At 45.5% G+C, this 18693-nt stretch overlaps 1 pseudogene; it reads right to left on the reverse strand.

The window, feature by feature from the left end:
- Positions 1–1648: 1648 nt before the first annotated feature.
- LOC119186931 (ubiquitin-conjugating enzyme E2 Z pseudogene) lies at positions 1649–2554 on the reverse strand (annotated as a pseudogene).
- Positions 2555–18693: the final 16139 nt, after the last annotated feature.

An 18693-nucleotide genomic window follows, 5' to 3' on the forward strand; every position in this document is an offset into this window, starting at 1 on the left:
ATTTATTCTTTGCATTCGTCGGGTCGACGCTACCGAAGTTGGGTATTTCTTGCCGTTCGCGTGCTAAAATCGCCCTTGTGTGTTCTCGTAATTCCTGGGTATACATACTAAGTGTCTATCTCCTGTGGCACATACCAGCATAGAAGCGGCACATACGTGCCACTGTCTGGCGGGAAGTGTTTGATGACAAAAACGACGGGTGACATTATTCATGTCTTGACTAGCGCGTCATGTTCGTCAATCCATCTCGCCCTCCCATCCTAATAATCGCTCATGTCAAGTTAAGGGGGTGCACGCGAGAACACTTAAACGTAAGCTGCTCTATAGACAGATACGGTGAAAGTTGCCGAAGGTCACCAAGAAATAGTTCGCATGAAAAAAAAATCAGATGAGAGAGAGAGGAGTCTGGGCCCTTGCTACGGCACTACCTCCCTGCTACGCCTTATTTAGGTATACACATTCACTTTTGTAAATATGTGTACTTATTTATTTGTTTACATGTAGGTAGCACCTAACTCTACGATATTTAACCTATATTCTTTTTCCTGCTCTATCCCTTATCTATCTATCTATCTATCTATCTATCTATCTATCTATCTATCTATCTATCTATCTATCTATCTATCTATCTATCTATCTATCTATCTATCTATCTATCTATCTATCTATCTATCTATCTATCTATCTATCTATCTATCTATCTATCTATCTATCTATCTATCTATCTATCTATCTATCTATCTATCTATCTATCTATCGTCTGTCTCTCTGTCTGTCTGTCTGTCTGTCTGTCTGTCTGTCTGTCTGTCTATCTGCCTGCCTGTCTGTCTGTCTGTCTGTCTGTCTATCTGACATATAGGCTATAGCCAGGAAGTGGCACACCAGACCCGTGCCATCCCCCTAAATTTTTGTCGTCTGTGGCATACAAATCCGAAAATAGGCAGCTGCATCCCTTCCCCGAAAATATTTTCGTTATTTCGAAGAAAAATTTTTGCCGGGGCATATCGCAGTCCGAAACTCTTGCACAAAATTTATCCAGAAATTCAGGCGTCACACTGGTGCGTGCTTTGCTCAGACTTTGCCAAATTAGATTATATGCCCTGGCAGTGCCTTCCATTTTGTGTTGAAAACGTTACATTGCCCAAGTAGGAAGCTCCAACGGACCCAGGACATGACGGAGAGGTTAAGCAATATTTCTCCCGACGTGGGAGCGGCCCGCTACGTGCTAGTTCACGCCCCGACGGACCTAAATAAAGTTTTTTCATACCATACCGTACGCCACTTCATGGGCGTTTAGGAATCCTTATCTTGTATTTAGGTAGAAGATTGATTGTTATTTTACCATTTACTTTTCATACCATGTTTTTTTTTTCAGATTGATCATGTTTTGTTCGACGGCACAAAAACAACAGCCCTTTGTTGTTCCATTTATCTTTATTAGTATTTTGCATTTCCATAACGTAAATAAATGTGAAAACGAACGACCCCGAATCAAATGTAACGTCATTGTTACAGGCGGCGTGAAGATTGTTTAATGCGCCTGTCTTCTTTTAATCAGTCCCGAGATAACTCTGCTGAAATTAGAAAAAAATGTTACAGATTCGACCATTGACTCCTTTCCGGGGCAGCAACACAAAAGTTCAGTCACTCATTCGCTCCGTTCACGTGTGGCCTTTAACCACTCTTGCACTCGTCCTTTCAATGCCTGCAGTCTCTTGAGCAATGTCTTGTACTGGAACTGCCCCCTCTTTGCGCCAAAGGGATCTTCCATGAACATGCCCGTTAGATCTTCGTTGGACACGACAACCGCCTCGTACTTGTCGTAGTAGTGCGGGAATGTCTTGAGCATCACCTCCCTCAGGGGAGCTGGGCAAGTCGAAGATCCGTTGAGGCAGGCCTCGATGGCGTCGCACACGGCCACGCGGATTGTCTCGTGCTGCACGATGAGGTTGTACCGCTTGGAGTCCCCCGGCCGCCTCTCGGTCTCGTAGCCCGGCTCGTTGTGGTACGGGTTTTCACAGAGCAGCGACTGGATCGAGAGGAGCACACTGGCGATGCACTGCGCGGGGCTCCATGCCGGCCCTGTCCAGGTGCCCAGTATGCTGAGGCACACCTTGCCACACTCGTACAGGTTCGGGTTGAAGCGCACACAGCCGTAGCCGGTCGTCATAAAGCGAACGCGTGGTGGCTGGATCGGGTAATCGGGCGGGCACTGTATCACGAAGTGAAAAAACCCGCCCTCGTACGGCGTGTCATCGGGGCCCAGCACCAGCGCGTCCATCACGGTGATATTGTGCTCCGCCAGCGCGACGTACACTCCCGGCGGCGGGTCGTTGAGGAGGTCCATGATGTCGCGCTTGACCCGCAACCGGCACTGCGGCGTCGTCTCCTCGTACTCGCAGACGTTCGGCTGCCAGGGGTTCGTCTTGCTCGCCGATGGCTGGAGGGTTGCATTCAGGTTGAGCGCGGAGGAGTGGGCACCGGCTGTTGAGGCGTCGGTCGACTTTGCGTGGAACGCGGCGGTGCTTATCGCGAACTTCATCGCCGCTGCAGACGACTTTCCAGTCTCGTTGTTGTCGCTCTCGTAGTCGCTCGAGACGTCGACGTACGCGCTGATTAACTCGTTGTCGGTATCATCGTCGTTCTCCTCAGTCGCGGTGCTGGTGCTAGCCACGGCGTCCGGAGCCTTCTCTGGCGGCGTCGTCATGTCGCAGGTGGCAGCAGGTCTTTCGCGCACCGCGATTCTCGCACCCTCTCTTCCGCACACGGATGGCGCAACCTTTTCACGCTGCAGGGGGTACCCTTTCGAAGTGGGAGCTCACGGTGGTAACCACGGCGTCGGTTCCGTTGTTGTTGTTGTTGTTGTTGCCCCTTCGCACTGGCACATACCCACTATGGGGGATTGGCCATGAAATCTAGAAGTATCCTATATGAGATATATTAAAAGGTTTATCCTTAATGAAAAAACTAATGATGTAATAGAAAATAATAATTAACTAAAAAGGAATATTAAACTAAACAAATAATTGAAGATTGAATCAAGAAGAGAAAAGGTGAGGTAATACTACAGTGGAAGACAGAAATTTTGAGTAGACCAGACAATCGAGCTTATCTCACCCGGTCACAATCAAATGAATATGCAAATTTCATTCAAAATTAGACAAGTGTCTTCAGAAATATATTTAAGCAGGCATTATTATGACATGCGCTTTGATTCTCGAATGAAATTGCATACAGCATCGAATACGCTCCTGTGGCAATGTCCCAAGCTAAAGGCACCGAAACTTAGAACATTATCTGCAGTTAAATTTAAACCTACTGCTTGAAACGGAACAATTAAAAGTCTTTTCCTAATTAATGAATAGTTTTTACATGTTATAAAGTAATGCTCTATTGTTTCCGTTTCTTCACAGAATGGACACAGGGGGGATATCGCCAGACCAGCTCTGTGCAAGTAAAAGTTTAATGGAGGGACACGACATCGAAATTTGGTTAAAATAACTTCTAACTTTTTAGATTGACTCCACTGAGGTTTCCAGGGGTATGTTAGGTGCTGATAGTCCGTATATTTAGTAATATTTTCCATAATATCCGTATAAATAGCCCATTTTCTATATCTGATCGACACTATGTGTTCCGATTCTGGTAGTACCGAGATCACAGGGCCATCAAGTGTGGCTCGAGATAGTGAATCGGCTATTTCATTCAGCCGTATGCCACAGTGTCCCGGGACCCAGACTAACTTCAGGAACTTCACATGAGGTGGAACTAATGTTTGTAATGTCGCTAGAGCTCTTGATTGTTCTGAAGCTGTGAGAGTAGTACACAGCGAAAGAGAATCAGTAATTATCATTGCACTCTCTTCGTTTGAAGGAAGTTTTCGTAGCGCTAAAATAATAGCCAGGAGCTCAGCTTCGAAAACCGGAGTGAAGTCTGGTAGTCTTACCGAGAATGACCAACCGAGGTAATCTGAGACGATTCCTACTGCTGCCTTTTCTTTATTCACAGAAGCGTCTGTGGCTATTATGTTCTTTATTTCCGCATGAGCTATGTAGTCTTCTAACCTGTCATTTAAGTAACTCGAAGATTGAAACTTAGATAGTGGGGGAAAAATTTCATCACATTCTATCGTAATATTGTGATTTAATGCTTTGGTTCCAATTACCGATCTGATATCCACCTTTATGCTTTCAAGTTTCTTTTGTACAAAAATAATCTGGGGAGTACGAAAGCGTGGCCAGTGAGCGAGGAAGAAGGCGTCGGGGTCACTAATAAAGGCATATGCAGACCGTCTCGCTGATAAGCCGTAAAATTTCAAGTATGTTTGTACTGTTAAGATACGGAATCGGCAAAGAATAGTTGGTATGCGAGCTTCATGATATAGTACATTAATAGCGACATACCTGGGGAGTCGCAAACACAACCGTAACGCTTCTCGCTCTAATAGAACTAACGGTTTAATTTTGTACGTAGGGCCACCCGAAAATAATATACACCCAAATTCGAGTATTGGGCGCATGTACATTTTATATATCATTAATAAGGTGTGTCTACGTAACCCATATTTTCTGTTGCTCAACCTTCGCAATAAGCCTGAAGCTCGTTGTGCCTTTGCCACGTTATAGTCTATGTGAGGGCTCCAGTTAAGTTTCTCGTTATAAATAATGCCCAAATATTTGATAGACTCTACTTGTGGAATCGGTTCCTGATTATAAAGTACTGAAATTTGAATAGAATCTGCTATAGGGAACACCAGGAGCGCACTTTTACTGATGTTTAGAGACAATGAAATTGAATGCAGCCAAATTTCAAGAGAATACATGTACTTTTGCAATTTTTGATGCAAAGAATAAATGTCACTGTCTGCAACGAAAAATGCAATGTCGTCTGCATAAATGTAGACAGTGATATCTCGTTCAATGGGAATTGAGCTCATCAACACATTGAATAACAGCGGAGATAGGACCGCCCCTTGAGGTACTCCACGTTGCTGTTTGAATTTAGATGAGTGACATCCATCCTTTGCACAATAAAATTCTCTCGATTTTAGAAACTCTGCTACCCAATCAACAATATATCGCGGAAAGTCACATTCGTGTAAAGAATTCAATAAAATTGGGTGCTCAACGCTATCATAAGCTTTAGCTATGTCTAGTGTTACTAGTACCGCGTATTGTCGTCTTTTTCGGGCAAGCTGTATTCGGCTCTCTAAGTCGGCATGAGCACACCAAATTGAGCATTCGCTACGAAAACCTATTTGAAATGGTTTCAATATTAGCTTGTCAGCCATCCAAACTTTTATTCTATTATTGAGAACTCTCTCTATAATTTTGATCAGGTGAGATGTTAGAGAGATTGGTCTGATGTTGTCAATGTTAAAACCTGACCCTTGTTTTTTTAATATGGGAATCACTCTAGCTATTTTCCAGTCATGTGGTATCCAGGCATTGCTTAAGGAATAGTTTATAAGGTTGAGGACGTCGCCGGGTGATATCTGGAATAAAATTTTAATCATAGGAACTGTTATACCGTCAGGACCAGGAGCCGAAGAGGGTAAGTTTCTAATTACGCTTGACATTTCGGACAATGTCACTTTTTCGTAGTCAGTCTTTATAGAGGACTTTTGCCAGTTGATTGTCAAAGTCGACGAAAATCTGTTAGCTAAACCTCTTCCGATTGCCTCTAACGAATTAGTCATTTCTTCCGTCGATAACCTGTCATAATCAGAGTTAGCTAGAGACGGCAGAATTTTGCGCGATCTCATATATCGGAATAACGCTTTCTTATTTCTAGGTTTGGAAAGAAAGTCGAAATGTTTTTTGTCATAGTCTTCTTTAGCTTTAGCCACGGTGCGCTTAAATGTAGCAGCAATAAACTTGTAATCTGCCCAATTTTTGGGGGACTGATTATGAATTAGCTGCTTCCAAGCCGCTTGTCGTCGTCTATGATCACGAGAGCACTCAGAATTCCACCACTGACTACAAGGCTTTCTCGTATCAGACTCAATAGAAAATTCTGCTTTTTTGAACGTTCTTTTAATTACCGCACTTAATTTCATGGCTTTATTTTCATCGTTGTCTTCAGTGGGGGTAGTCAAAGCAACTTCTAGGTCATTTTTAAATTTGGAATAATTGATAAAGGTTCGAGCTTGGGAGTAAGATGGAATAATGGGGCAAGAAATTTCAAACAGTACTGGTAAGTGGTCACTGTTGGTGGCGCAGTCTAGAGTAGTCCAAGATACGCTAGAAATACCCGAGCTTATAAAACTCAAATCTAAGGCAGAGCGGGATCGGTCTCGGATAAATGTGGGAGTTCTAGCGTTGAGGCATGATAAATTATGGTCTATAGACCAGTCCCACAAGCGTTGTCCACATTGATCAGTCCTAAAACCCCAACTAGTGTGGTGAGAATTAAAATCTCCAACCATAATTTTTTCTGTGCACCACGAACTAACAGCCATGTCTAAACATCGCGTGTCTTGTACACCCAGAGGAAAGTAAAGATTTACCAGAGAGAAGGGAGAGCATCCAGGCAAGGTGATGTCTAAAGCGAAAATTTCACATTCGGGGGATATACTTTTGTACGAAGTTTTGATCTTTGAACTAATTTTATTATTGACAAAGAACGCTAAACCTCCACCTTTGGATGGGCGATCCAGGCGAAAAGACCGGAAATTAGGTAGGTAAAACGAATTATGTGCTGACAGCCACGTTTCTTGCAGTGCAATAATGTCTGGATTGAATTTACAAGATAAATACAATAAATCTGTACTAGCTGAATGAATAGATCGGCAGTTCCAATGAAGAATTTTGATAGAACCTATCATTTTGACAGAATTGTTTCGGCAACTACCTTATCTAAAATGCTGTCTTTAAGAAAATCGCTCTTCGATAGGTTCTCCTTCTGGTATTTTTTGTTTTTTGAATGTTTTGAAGAGCCAGTATTTTTGGAGACAGGGGATCGAGTGCGCTTTAGGGATTTGATGTCCATGTCCATATCATCATAATCCTGATCATCCTCTAGTATGTCTTCACCTATCCTCTGGTTGTCTGTACAAGAGGGCCCTGCAGCCTGTACCCCTGAAGGAGATGACTCTGCGTCTGCTTCACTTGGTGGGAGAGTTACGTTGTCTTGGGAAGTATCCTTCATATCTCTTGGTGTCCCATATATTTGCGTCAACTGAGTGGCTACAATATGAGATAAGGAGTCACAAAGGGTGGTGGCCAGGCGATCTATAGCTTTCTCCATCGCTTTTTCAATCATGTCTGCAATGGACACTGAAAGAGAAGCTTCTAAAGTTGCATTATGTCGGGCTGCAACACCAGCATATCCCTGGGTTCTTGCCTGAATTTCAGCGATGGCGTCTTTTCGTGAACAGCGTCTGCGATCAACAATTTCCATAATTTGAGTCTCCCGCGCTTTGGCTGAGCAATTAGCGTTATCTGCGCAGTGCTGCTCATGACAAAGACAACACTTTTCTTCAGTACAATTGCATTCATTTGCAGTATGTGCCTCACCACATTTTCGGCATCTGGGAGCTGACCTACATCCTTTTAAAGTGTGTCCATAGCGCCAACATTTATGACACTGGAGGGGACGAGGTGACAGTTGTTCGACTCTGAATATTAAAGGCCACGCCTTGATTTCAGTGGGGCGAATCGACCCGGCAAATGTGACAATTACAGACTCAGTAGGGATCTTTGTCTGTTCTACAACTCGTGAGCATCTATAAACTGCAATAGCACCTGCCTCAGAGAACATCTCTAGGACCTCAGCTGGAGTCATGTTGATGTCTACGCCTCGGACAATACCTCTGACGCATGCTAGGTGAGGAGGAATGAAGGCGCTCACCGGATTGGTAGCGAACATCGAGCATTTAAGTAAGTCTTTGACACAGAGCTGGTCAGGAGAAAAGCAGACAATGCCTCCCTTGCCAAACTGCCGGACCTCTGTGATGGTGTGATAGTGAGTTGTCGCTGCTTTGAGTTCCGACTGGATCACTTTAGGGTTTTTCATCTTAATGACTCCGTCGTTGCTTGGGACTAGGGCCACAGGAACGGAAGCGACGCCATTGCGTAGGAACTGGTCCACTGGTAGCTCCTGCGGTGAAAGAGAAGCAGACCAGAGATAAGTCCCTGGTCCAGGCGAAGAAAGCGGCATCTGTCTGGATTGACTAGCCAGAAGGGTACTAGCTAGTCAATGCTAAGGCTTTAGATACGCCTATCCAAGAAGAAATTCAGTAGAGGCTACTCAGATTTCAGCCAAACCCCCAGAGCAAGCAAGCGTGCGGGCGCAATTCGTGTGGTGCGACTAGCCTTGTTCTTCTTCGGTTCCAAAATGAAAGACTCGTTCTTGTTGTCGTACTGTGGCATACACCCACTTTTCGCTGAAGCAGTGCCTCCTCTTCTTCCTTCTCCCGCTCGGCTGCTCACGTGACGGAACGAAGGCTTCCTCTTTCTCTAAGTGACATGCCAACCAGTCACGTGAACTACGCCAAGGCGTGTAGGTATAATTTTCTTTTCTTTTTTTGGGGGGGGGGGTGGAGATCATTGTGATATGAAGAGGGGGCTCTGGCAGGCAGATGTGGTCGAATGTCATTTGGTGCTCTGTGCGCTATAGCAAATTGATGTATGCATGTGTGATATGATTGTTAAATTAGCGGAGGAGTTTTACAAATATCTGTAGAGTAGCCGGGACAACCACGACCACAGTATAACAACTAGCGGTAGTCCAGATGACACCCCACCAGTAATAATAGAAGAAGTAAGAAAAGCCTTGGGGAACATGCGAAGAGGCAAAGCTGCTGGTGGGGAACACGTAACATCAGATCTGCCTAAAGATGGACACATTGTGTTAGAAAAACTAGCGACCCTGTTTACGAGGTGTCTCCTGACGGGAAGAGTACCAGAATCTTGGAAGAATGCTAACATAATCCTAATACATAAGAAAGGAGAGGACAAGGACTTGAACAATTAGAGGCCTATCAGCTTGCTCTCTGTAGTATACGAGCAAGCTGATATTAGCAAAGGTAATTGCTAATAGAATTAAGGCAAATATACAATTCAATCAAGCAAAGGAACAAGCAGGATTTCGAACAGGCTACTTAACAATCGACACCATTCATACAATCACTCAGGTAATAGATAAATGATTAGAATATAGCCAACCACTATGCACAGCCTTCATAGATTACGAGAAGGTGTTTGATTCAGTAGAAATATCAGCAGTCATGCAGACACTGCGGAATCAGGTTGCCGACGAAGCATATATAAACATCCTGGAAGAAATCTACAGAGGATCAACTGCTACCATAGTGCTTCATGAAGAAAGCAACAGAATACCAATCATGAAGGGGGTAAGGCAGGGGGATACAATCTTCCCAATGCTATTTACTGCGTGCTTGCAGGAGGTTTTCAGAGGCCTAGACTGCCGGGGAACAGATAGGTATTAGAGTAAATGAAGAGTACTTCAGTAACTTGCAGTTCGTTGATGACATTGCATTGCAAAGTAACTCAGGGGATGATTCGCAACTCATCATGACGTAGTTAGACAAGGATGCGGAAAGGTAGGTCTTAAAATCAATCTGCAGAAAACGAAAGTAATGTAGAAAAACCTCGGAAGAGAGCAGCGCTTCGAGATAGGTAATAATGCACTTGAAGTTGTAAAGACTATGTCTACCTAGGACAGGTAATAACCGTACAGCCGAACAACTTGATTAAAGTAACTAGAAGAATAATAAAGGGGTTGAGCGTATTTGGCAAGCACTCTCATACTATGACAGTTATATTGCCACTATCCCTCAAGAGCAAAAAATATAACAGCTGCACCTATCCGGTGCTTAGCTACGGAGCAGAAACGTGGGGACTTACAAAGAGGGTTCAGCCTAAACCGATGTTGACGCAGCGAGCAATAGAAAAACAATTGTAGGTATAACCTTAAGAGACAAGAAGAGAGAAGAGTGGATTTGGGAACAAGCCGGGGTTAAGGATATTGACACAATGTGACTTCAAATTACGCGCGCTAGCAAATACTTGTGCTCTCTAGATTTGCGACGCACGAGCCTGCGGGACCCAAATGTGCGCGAACCGTGTTGGAAAAAGATGAACGTAGAAGAAGAGGCAGAAGTGAATCCTCGAGACAATCTAGCTGTGTTATTATTCTCGGGCACAAGTTCACCCTGCCTACGTTAGCCTATTAAAAGAGTTCATTGAAGAGTGCGTTACAAATCTGGTGGAGGTGCTGGGTATGATGCCAAGCCCCTCTCGAGTGACGGAGCACAGACCAGAACCACAGCGATTTCTACCCGACGAGCTGACGCCTGTTTATCAGCGCCGCAGTCGACGCCTATGTGGTGAGGGTTCTGAATTTTCGCCTTTATCGACTTCACTTGGATTATAAAGGGCTGTGAACGGGTACGCAACCGACATGACAGCTCAGGTCACTCCAGCCAACATTGTAGTAAATCAGCCAATGCTACCAAAGCCTTTCCACGGCGAAGCTACGAGGACGCAGAGGACTGACTTGAGCACTTTGAACGCGTCGCAAAGGCTAACGGATATGGGAAAGAGCGCAAACTTGGAAGTGTTTACTTCGCACTGGAAGATAGTGCACGAACGTGGTATGAAAACCGCGAAGCTACCTTCCGGTCATAGAATGATTTTCGACGGGAGCTGCTCGCTGCTTTCCCGAACACAGACCGCAAAGAGAGAGCTGAAGCTGCGCTCCAGACAAGAAATCAGCGACATAACGAAACTGTCGCCATGTATCTGGAAGACATGTCTCGCTTATTCCGCTGAGCGAATTCAAATATGAGCGAAGACAGAAAGCTGCGCCATCTAATGCGAGGCGTGAAGCAAGAACTCTTTGCCGGACTAATTCGAAGCCCGCCGCTCACCGTCGCCGAGTTTCGTTCTGAGGCGACTACACAACAACGAGCAAGGTTATACAACCGGGATGCGATCGTCACTTCCTTGGATATGTTGCCACCAGTCTTCGGAAACAGCATGGAAGCACTACGCGAGCTGGTGCGGTCTGTTGTGCGAGAAGAGCTGCAGAAGCAGCGTCTTGACCAGAACGCTCCAATGCTTTCGTCTCTGGCCGATGTGATCCTTGAAGAGGCCAGGCAGGTGGCACGCGAACCTTCGAGCAACGCACAGCCAGGGCTGCCACTACAACAGAAGACGAGAATGACGTATGCTGATGTGCTACTACGAGGAACTCCTGGACGTGCGGACGTCTCGGTGGCTACACCTATGCAGTACCCGATGCCACCGAGCACCCTGCAGCCAACGCCAGAGAGGAGACTAAGGAAGAGCGATGTCTGGCGCACTTCTGACAGGATACCGCTGCATTACCACTGTGGGGAGCCTGGTCATCTCTACCGAACGTGCCACTACCGCCAGGCAGGACTACGTGGTTTTCCTGTTAATGCACCACGACCACGAAATGGTGAACGTCCCTTCGAAATTGAAGAATACCTGTCAGGTCGTCAAACCTCAAGTGGCTTCCAACAACACCAACCTCGTGCAACGACAACGGGAAGGTATAGATCGCCTAGCCCCCGACCTTCAGCAAGCTGCCCAAGGTCTCGTTCCTCAAGCCCGCGTCGGGAAAACTAGAGTCAGCGACCTGGGGAGGTAAGGCCGCTGTCGACGCTAATGCAGAAAAACCTCCATTGCTGAATCTGATCGACGACCGATTCAGAAACCGGTGCTTCGATAGTGACGTTGCTTCCGATTTACGTGTGTTCGTTGACGGATATGAAGTCATCGGCTGGTAGATACCGGCGCAGATTATTCAGTGATGAGTAGCGGACTTTCTAAAATACTAAAGAAAGTGCTGACTCCTTGGAAGGGACCACAAATTCGCAAGTAACCAACAAAGCGTTCAGTGAATTCGAAGGATTTGCTGACAACACTGCCTTACTACTCCAAAAAGGGATCTGCATGGCACGAGGCCTTGTTAAGTTACGTGACGGATGTGCAAATGTTCTACTCACAAACTTTGGAAATGAGATGCAGCACGTTGCAAAAGGAACCGCCATCGCCAGTCTGAATGATTTCGTCCAGGTTACGGAGCTGCGCACTTTTGAAACCAATGAGTCTGATTTCGAAGACGTGGAGTCTGTCCCTGCAGCCATCGACATCGAGCCAGGCCTACTACCAAGCGAAAAAGAGCAAATAGAGGGTCTTTTAAGGGAATTCGCTGAATGTTTCTCGTTATCATCTAAGGTTCGACGCACTCCTATCGCCAAACATCGCATCATTGTCGACGAGTCAGTGAGGCCAATACACCAGCATCCCTACCGAGTGTCACCAAGAGAAAGAGAAGCTATTGGTAATCAGGTTAAAGAAATGCTCAAAGACGATGTAGTTCAGCCTTCATCAAGTCCATGGGCGTCACCTGTTGTTCTTGTGAAGAAAAAAGACCAAACCTTACGTTTCTGCGTTGATTATCGGAAGCTGAATGCCGTCGCCAAACGGGATGTTTATCCTCTGCCAAGAATTGATGACACTCTGGATAGGCTGCGAAATGCCAGGTATTTTTCCTCATTGGATCTTAAAAGTGGGTATTGGCAAATAGAAGTTGACGAAAGAGATCGCGAAAAGACAGCGTTTGTGTTACCGGACGGTTTATACGAGTTCAAGGTACTCCCTTTTGGCCTTTTTTCAGCACCCGCCGCATTCCAACGGATGATGGACACAGTGCTTTGTGGTCTTAAATGGCAGTCATGCCTGGTTTATCTTGACGATGTTGTAGTTTTCTCTGCTACCTTTGAGCAATATTCGGAAAGGCTCCGGGCCGTGCTCACTGCGATCAAATCAGCGGACTTGAGGATAAAACCGCAGAAATGTCATTTCGGCTTCCGTGAGCTCCTTTTTCTCGGCCATGTCATCAGTGCAGAAGGCGTCCGCCCAGACCCTGCAAAAACTGAGGCCGTAGTAAGATTTCCGAAGCCAACAGACAAAAGGCTGGTAGGCAATTTTTAGGTCTCTGCGCGTATTATCGACGGTTCGTTAAAAATTTTTCACGAATTGCAGAACCACTGACGCGGCTGACAAAAAAAGAAATGCCTTTCGTATGGCTTGCCCAACAAGAGGATGCCTTCAATGAACTACGAAAGTGTCTTTGAAGTCATCGTTTTCTGGAGCATTTTGACGAGAAAGCGGAAACCGATATCCACACGGATGCAAGCAATTTAGGCCTTGGGGCCGTGCTCATCCAATGGCAAAACGGACAAGAAAGAGTCATTGCGTATGTCAGTCGCACTCTTTCGAAAGCTGAGGTGAACTACTCAACGACCGAGAAAGAATGCCTTGCCGTGGTATGGGCTATCAGGAAGTTTCGACCATATTTATATGGTAGGCCTTTTCGAGCTATAAGTGACCATCATTCGCTATGCTGGCTGGCGAATCTCAAGGACCCATGTGGACGGCTTGCACGATGAAGCTTGCCATTACAGGAGTATGATATCATGCTTGTGTACAAGTCAGGTCGCAAGCACAGTGATGCGGACTGCTTGTCACGTGCTCCGATTCACCCTACTGCTTCTGCTTCCACCGAGGATGGTGAAGATTTCATTTTCTTGGGAGCTGTGACACCATCAGGGATGGCACATCAGCAGCGATCCGACCCTGAGGTACTCCTCTTGATAAAGTACCTACAAGGACAGTCTGTCGATGTTCCTCGACCTTTTGTCCGCGGCCTGTCAGCGTTCGTCCTACGAAACAACATCCTGTATAAAAGGAACTTTGACAACAATACAGCGACATTCCTGCTTGTCGTCCCTTCACCTCTGCGACCAGAGATTTTGGAGGCTTGCCACGACGATCCATCAGCTGAACACTTAGGAGTAAGCAGAATGCTAGCACGCATCCGCTCTAAATACTACTGGCCGAAGTTGCTTAGCTCTGTACGACGCTATGTCAGAACCTGCCGGGACTGCCAAAGACGTAAAATGCCACTCCTAAAACCAGCAGGTCTCCTTCAACCGATAGAACCACCAGAAGCCTCATTCACACAAGTGGGAATGGACAACACGGATGACGCCATTCCAACTTGTTTTTGGCCGGACGGTAACGACACCTTTAGATGCAATGTTACCTATTGACAAGACGCCTGAGAATTACTTTGACGTTCACGACTACATACAAAGAGCAGAAGAAGCCAGACAGCTGGCACGATATCGCATTTTCCAACAGCAGAAAACCGACACGCATCGATACAATCTGCGAAGAAGAGACTTCCAGTACGCTCCAGGAGACAGAGTATGGTTGTGGGTTCCTGTACGAATACGTGGCCTGTCAGAAAAACTGCTTCGCCGCTATTTCGGTTCGTACAGAGTGCTCCGCCGCGTTGGCTCGCTCAACTACGAAGTTATGCCAGAGGGACAGGATATTTCATCCCGACGGCGGCATCGCACGGAAACTGTGCATGTCGTCAGGATGAAATCATATCACGACAGGCAATGAAACGCTGAAGACACAACGTTATTTTACGTTAACCACATCCCCGACGAGGGTTTGTGAATGACTGCCATGCAACTCGTTTGACAGAAGCATCAGGACGATGCACTCTGGAAAGAGGGGCAATGACACAATGTGACTTCAAATTACGCGCGCTAGCAAATACTTGTGCCTTCTAGATGATTTGCGACGCACGAGCCTGCGGGACCCAGCTGCGCGCGAACCGTGTTGGAAAAAAGAAGAACGTAGAAGAAGAGGTAGAAGTGAATCCTCGAGACAATGTAACTATGTTATTATTGTGCGCCAGAGTATCGAGTATCATCATCATCATCATTATTATTCTCGGGCACAAGCTCGCCCTGCCTACGTTAGCCTATTGAAAGAGTTCATTGAAGAGTGCGTTACAATAAAATAGTTGAAATCAAGAAGAGAAAATGGACATGGGCCTGGCAAGTAGCACGTAGACAGCATAACCGCTGGTCGTTAAAGGCCACTAACTGGATTCTTAGGGAAGGGCCCTGCTTCGGTGGTGTAGTGGCTAAGGTACTCGGCTGCTGACCCAAAGGTTGCAGGATCGAATCCCGGCAGCGGCGGCTGTATTTCCTATGGAGGCGTAACTGTTGTAGGCCCGTGTACTCAGATTTGTTGCACGTTAAATAACCCCAGGCGGTCGAAATTTCCGGAGCCCTCCACTACGGCGTCTTTCATAATCATATAGTGATTTCGGGACAATAAATCTCACATATCAATCAATCAATCAATCAATCAATCAATCAATCAATCAATCAATCAATCAATCAATCAATCAATCAATCAATCAATCAATCAATCAATCAATCAATTCTCACTGAAGGCAAGCGGGATAGGGGGAGACAGAAAGTTAGGTGGGCAGATGAGATTAAGAAGTTTGCGGGGATAAATTGGCAGCAGCAAGCACAGGACCAATTTGACTGGCGGAACTTGAGAAAGGCCTTTGTCCTGCAGTGGACGTAGTCAGGCTGATGATGATGATGCTATGGGAAAAATGGCAGATCCCACGTACCTGAGAAATAACGTTATGCAAAGCATGCGGAAGGAAGGTGACCGTGTAGCAATGTTTTATTGAGCGACACGTCATAAAATGACGCTAATATATGTAAAAATTGTACACGGACAGACATATGTTGAAGAGTTGCAGATGCTTGCACAATCAGTTGTTTGCACTTGCGCAACGATGCCAACTCGAACATGCGTATTAGCAACACCAGAAGCTGATATGAAGCGCTGATGCTCGCGACGATGTTGGCCCTGGACACTGCTACGTAAATGAACTTCAGCGCATGGCACCTAACCACAATTGACGTTAACCCGACGTGACGGCTGTATCAGAAGAGTACATATGTAATGTTTATAAAAATGGGGTGGCAGCACTGCAACCACCATTGACGTTTTCACGAAGGTTAGCGTCTATTTGAAAAGAAGTTTCGAGACAAGGCGTAGGTCTGTGGTAAGATGCTTCACTGGCACGCAGAATGCTTGGGTTCGATACCAGCTGGGACCGTGGCATTTCTTTTTGGCATTCGTGGGGCCGACGCTACCGATGTTGTGTATTTCTTATGCTCACGTGCTAAAATCGCCCTCGTGTGTTTTCGTCATTCCAGGGTATACATACTAAAAGTCAATCTCCTGTGGCACATACCCGCATAGCAGCCGCACATACGCCCGTGGGTATGGGCCACTGTCTGGCGGGAAGTGTTTGACGACGTACGCGACGGGATTGTTACATTATTCATATCTTGACTGGCGCGTCATGTTCGTCAATACATCTTAGCCTCCCAACCTAATAATGGTTCATGCCAAGTTAAGAGGGTGCACGCGAGAGCACTTAAACGTGAGGTGCTATATAGACAGATACGGTCAAAGTCGCCGAAGTTCGCCAAGAAATGTTTCGCATTAAAAAAAATCAGAGGAGAGAGGGAGGAGCATGAGCCCTTGCTACGGCACTACCTCCCTGCTACGCCTTATTTAGGTATACACAATCACTTTTTTAAGTATAAATGTGTACTTATTTATTTGTGCACTTGTAGGTAGCACCTAACTCTACAATATTTAACTTATTTTCTTTCTTGTACTCTATCCTGTATCATCTATCTATCTATCTATCTATCTATCTATCTATCTATCTATCTATCTATCTATCTATCTATCTATCTATCTATCTATCTATCTATCTATCTATCTATCTATCTATCTATCTATCTATCTATCTATCTATCTATCTATCTATCTATCAATCAATCAATCAATCAATCAATCAATCAATCAATCAATCAATCAATCAATCAATCAATCAATCAATCAATCAATCAATCAATCAATCAATCAATCAATCAATCAATCAATCTATCAATCTATCAATCTATCAATCTATCAATCAATCAATCTATCTATCTATCTCCGAGGAGTTCTATGGGACGACCACCTGCGAAGGAGAATGAACCGTGAGCGCTACTGCCCACGTGGAGTGGATTGTCAACCCGTTGAATATGAAGGGTGCGTAGCGTAGACCACCGTAACAAGGCCCAGCTATGTGGTGCGGCTTGTGGGGAAAATTCGCCTTGCTTTGTTTACAAATGCGACGTTTCAATCACTTCTTATTTTCTCTGACGTCAATCACTGCTGCATTGCTGTTTCTGCAAATGGCAAATTCAGAACGCTCGAGCGAAGTGCCCATGCACGGCGGTCGAACCGATCGAAAACATGCTCAGGGTGAGATAAGTTCCGTCGCCTACCATGTAGTATCAACGTGAAGGGGTGCATCCAACGATCTCCAATATAGCAGAACGAAATAGTGAGAACGAAAAGCGACGCATCAACTCGCGCAGTGTTGAACCGGCTCGCCTTTTCCAACGAATGGCGGTAATGCATTGGTTCCGTCGCTCTTGCTCATCAGGCCGTGTGGTTAGCACCATGTTGCGGGCGAGTATTTATAGGTGTCTGAACACTCGAATGCACAGCGATTGTTATTCGACACCCCCCAAAGTTTTGGCCGCCAGACATACGATGAAAGCCGCTTATTTCACTACGGATTCCTGAGCAATGTGGAAGCACACGTACAACGACGTAGGTGTCACTACGGCGGCCGTCCGCTTCTTTCCCCATAGTAATGAGTAGGTTCGCCACCTATTGCGCTTCAGTCGGCGCGCAGTAGACGTATAGTAAAGCTAAGTGGACGCAAGTGAAAGTGAAGTTGAGGGGGAAAAATGCAAGGCTCAGGAAGAGAGAAAGGATGACAAGAGAAGGAATACAGAGAAAAAAAAACAAAATGAAATAGAGGAACAGACAGCAAAGAAGAGAAGAAACAGAGAAAGATAGAAGGCGAGAGATGAGTAGACACAATGAGAAAGATGCATACACAAAGACTTGTAAAGAAAAAGGAAGCAAAAAGAGACAAAGAGAAAAGCGAGAGAGAGGAGAAGACCGATAGTAAGAGAAAATATAGACAGAAAAAGAAAGAAGAGAGAGAGAGAGAGACAGAAAAAAACGCTAAGAAGGGAACCACGCAACTGTCTGCCTCAAAGTGCAACACCTCAGTGGTGGTTCGTAAGGAAAGAGATAAGGAGGAATTATAAAAGATGGAGAGGGAAGTGAAGATTCAGAGGAACGTAAAAGACTGGGAGATGGTTCGGGAAGTCCGCTGAGGAGGCTCTGATTGGTGAGCGGTCGTCGAAGAGGCGACATCATGGACGGCACAACCATCAGCCACGAAATCCACGAAGCGTCTCCTTCTTCAGCGGCGGTGACTACCTTTGCGTACACAACTTGATTATGCTAGCTGTTTCAACTTGTGGGTAATAGAGGAAATGATGCATAGCTCGTTCCACGAACGGAATCTTGTCCATAGTCACTATACGTCTTGACATAACTGCAGTATGCTGCGCATGACTGTAACTGATCACTTGGCGAAGTTACTGCGACGTTCGTTGAGTCGCTCGACGTGCCACGCTCCAGGGCCAATGTGAAAAGTACTAACTTTCTTTTCTCAAATTGAATACAACAAAAATTATTTTCGTGCACACTGGGAGCTTAAGATGTCATTTTCACGTCAAAATATAAGGTGACTGACTGCCGAATAACGAAGTATGTAATTACATACTAATTGCAAACAATAACTGGAACTCGCACAAAACAGCATGTTGCTTCATTTTCCTTGTTGTAATGTAACATTGAACGCCATCAAATTATGCTA

The sequence above is a fragment of the Rhipicephalus microplus genome, chromosome 3 (assembly GCF_043290135.1).
Source record: "Rhipicephalus microplus isolate Deutch F79 chromosome 3, USDA_Rmic, whole genome shotgun sequence".
In the NCBI taxonomy this organism is placed as follows: Eukaryota; Metazoa; Arthropoda; class Arachnida; order Ixodida; family Ixodidae; genus Rhipicephalus; species Rhipicephalus microplus.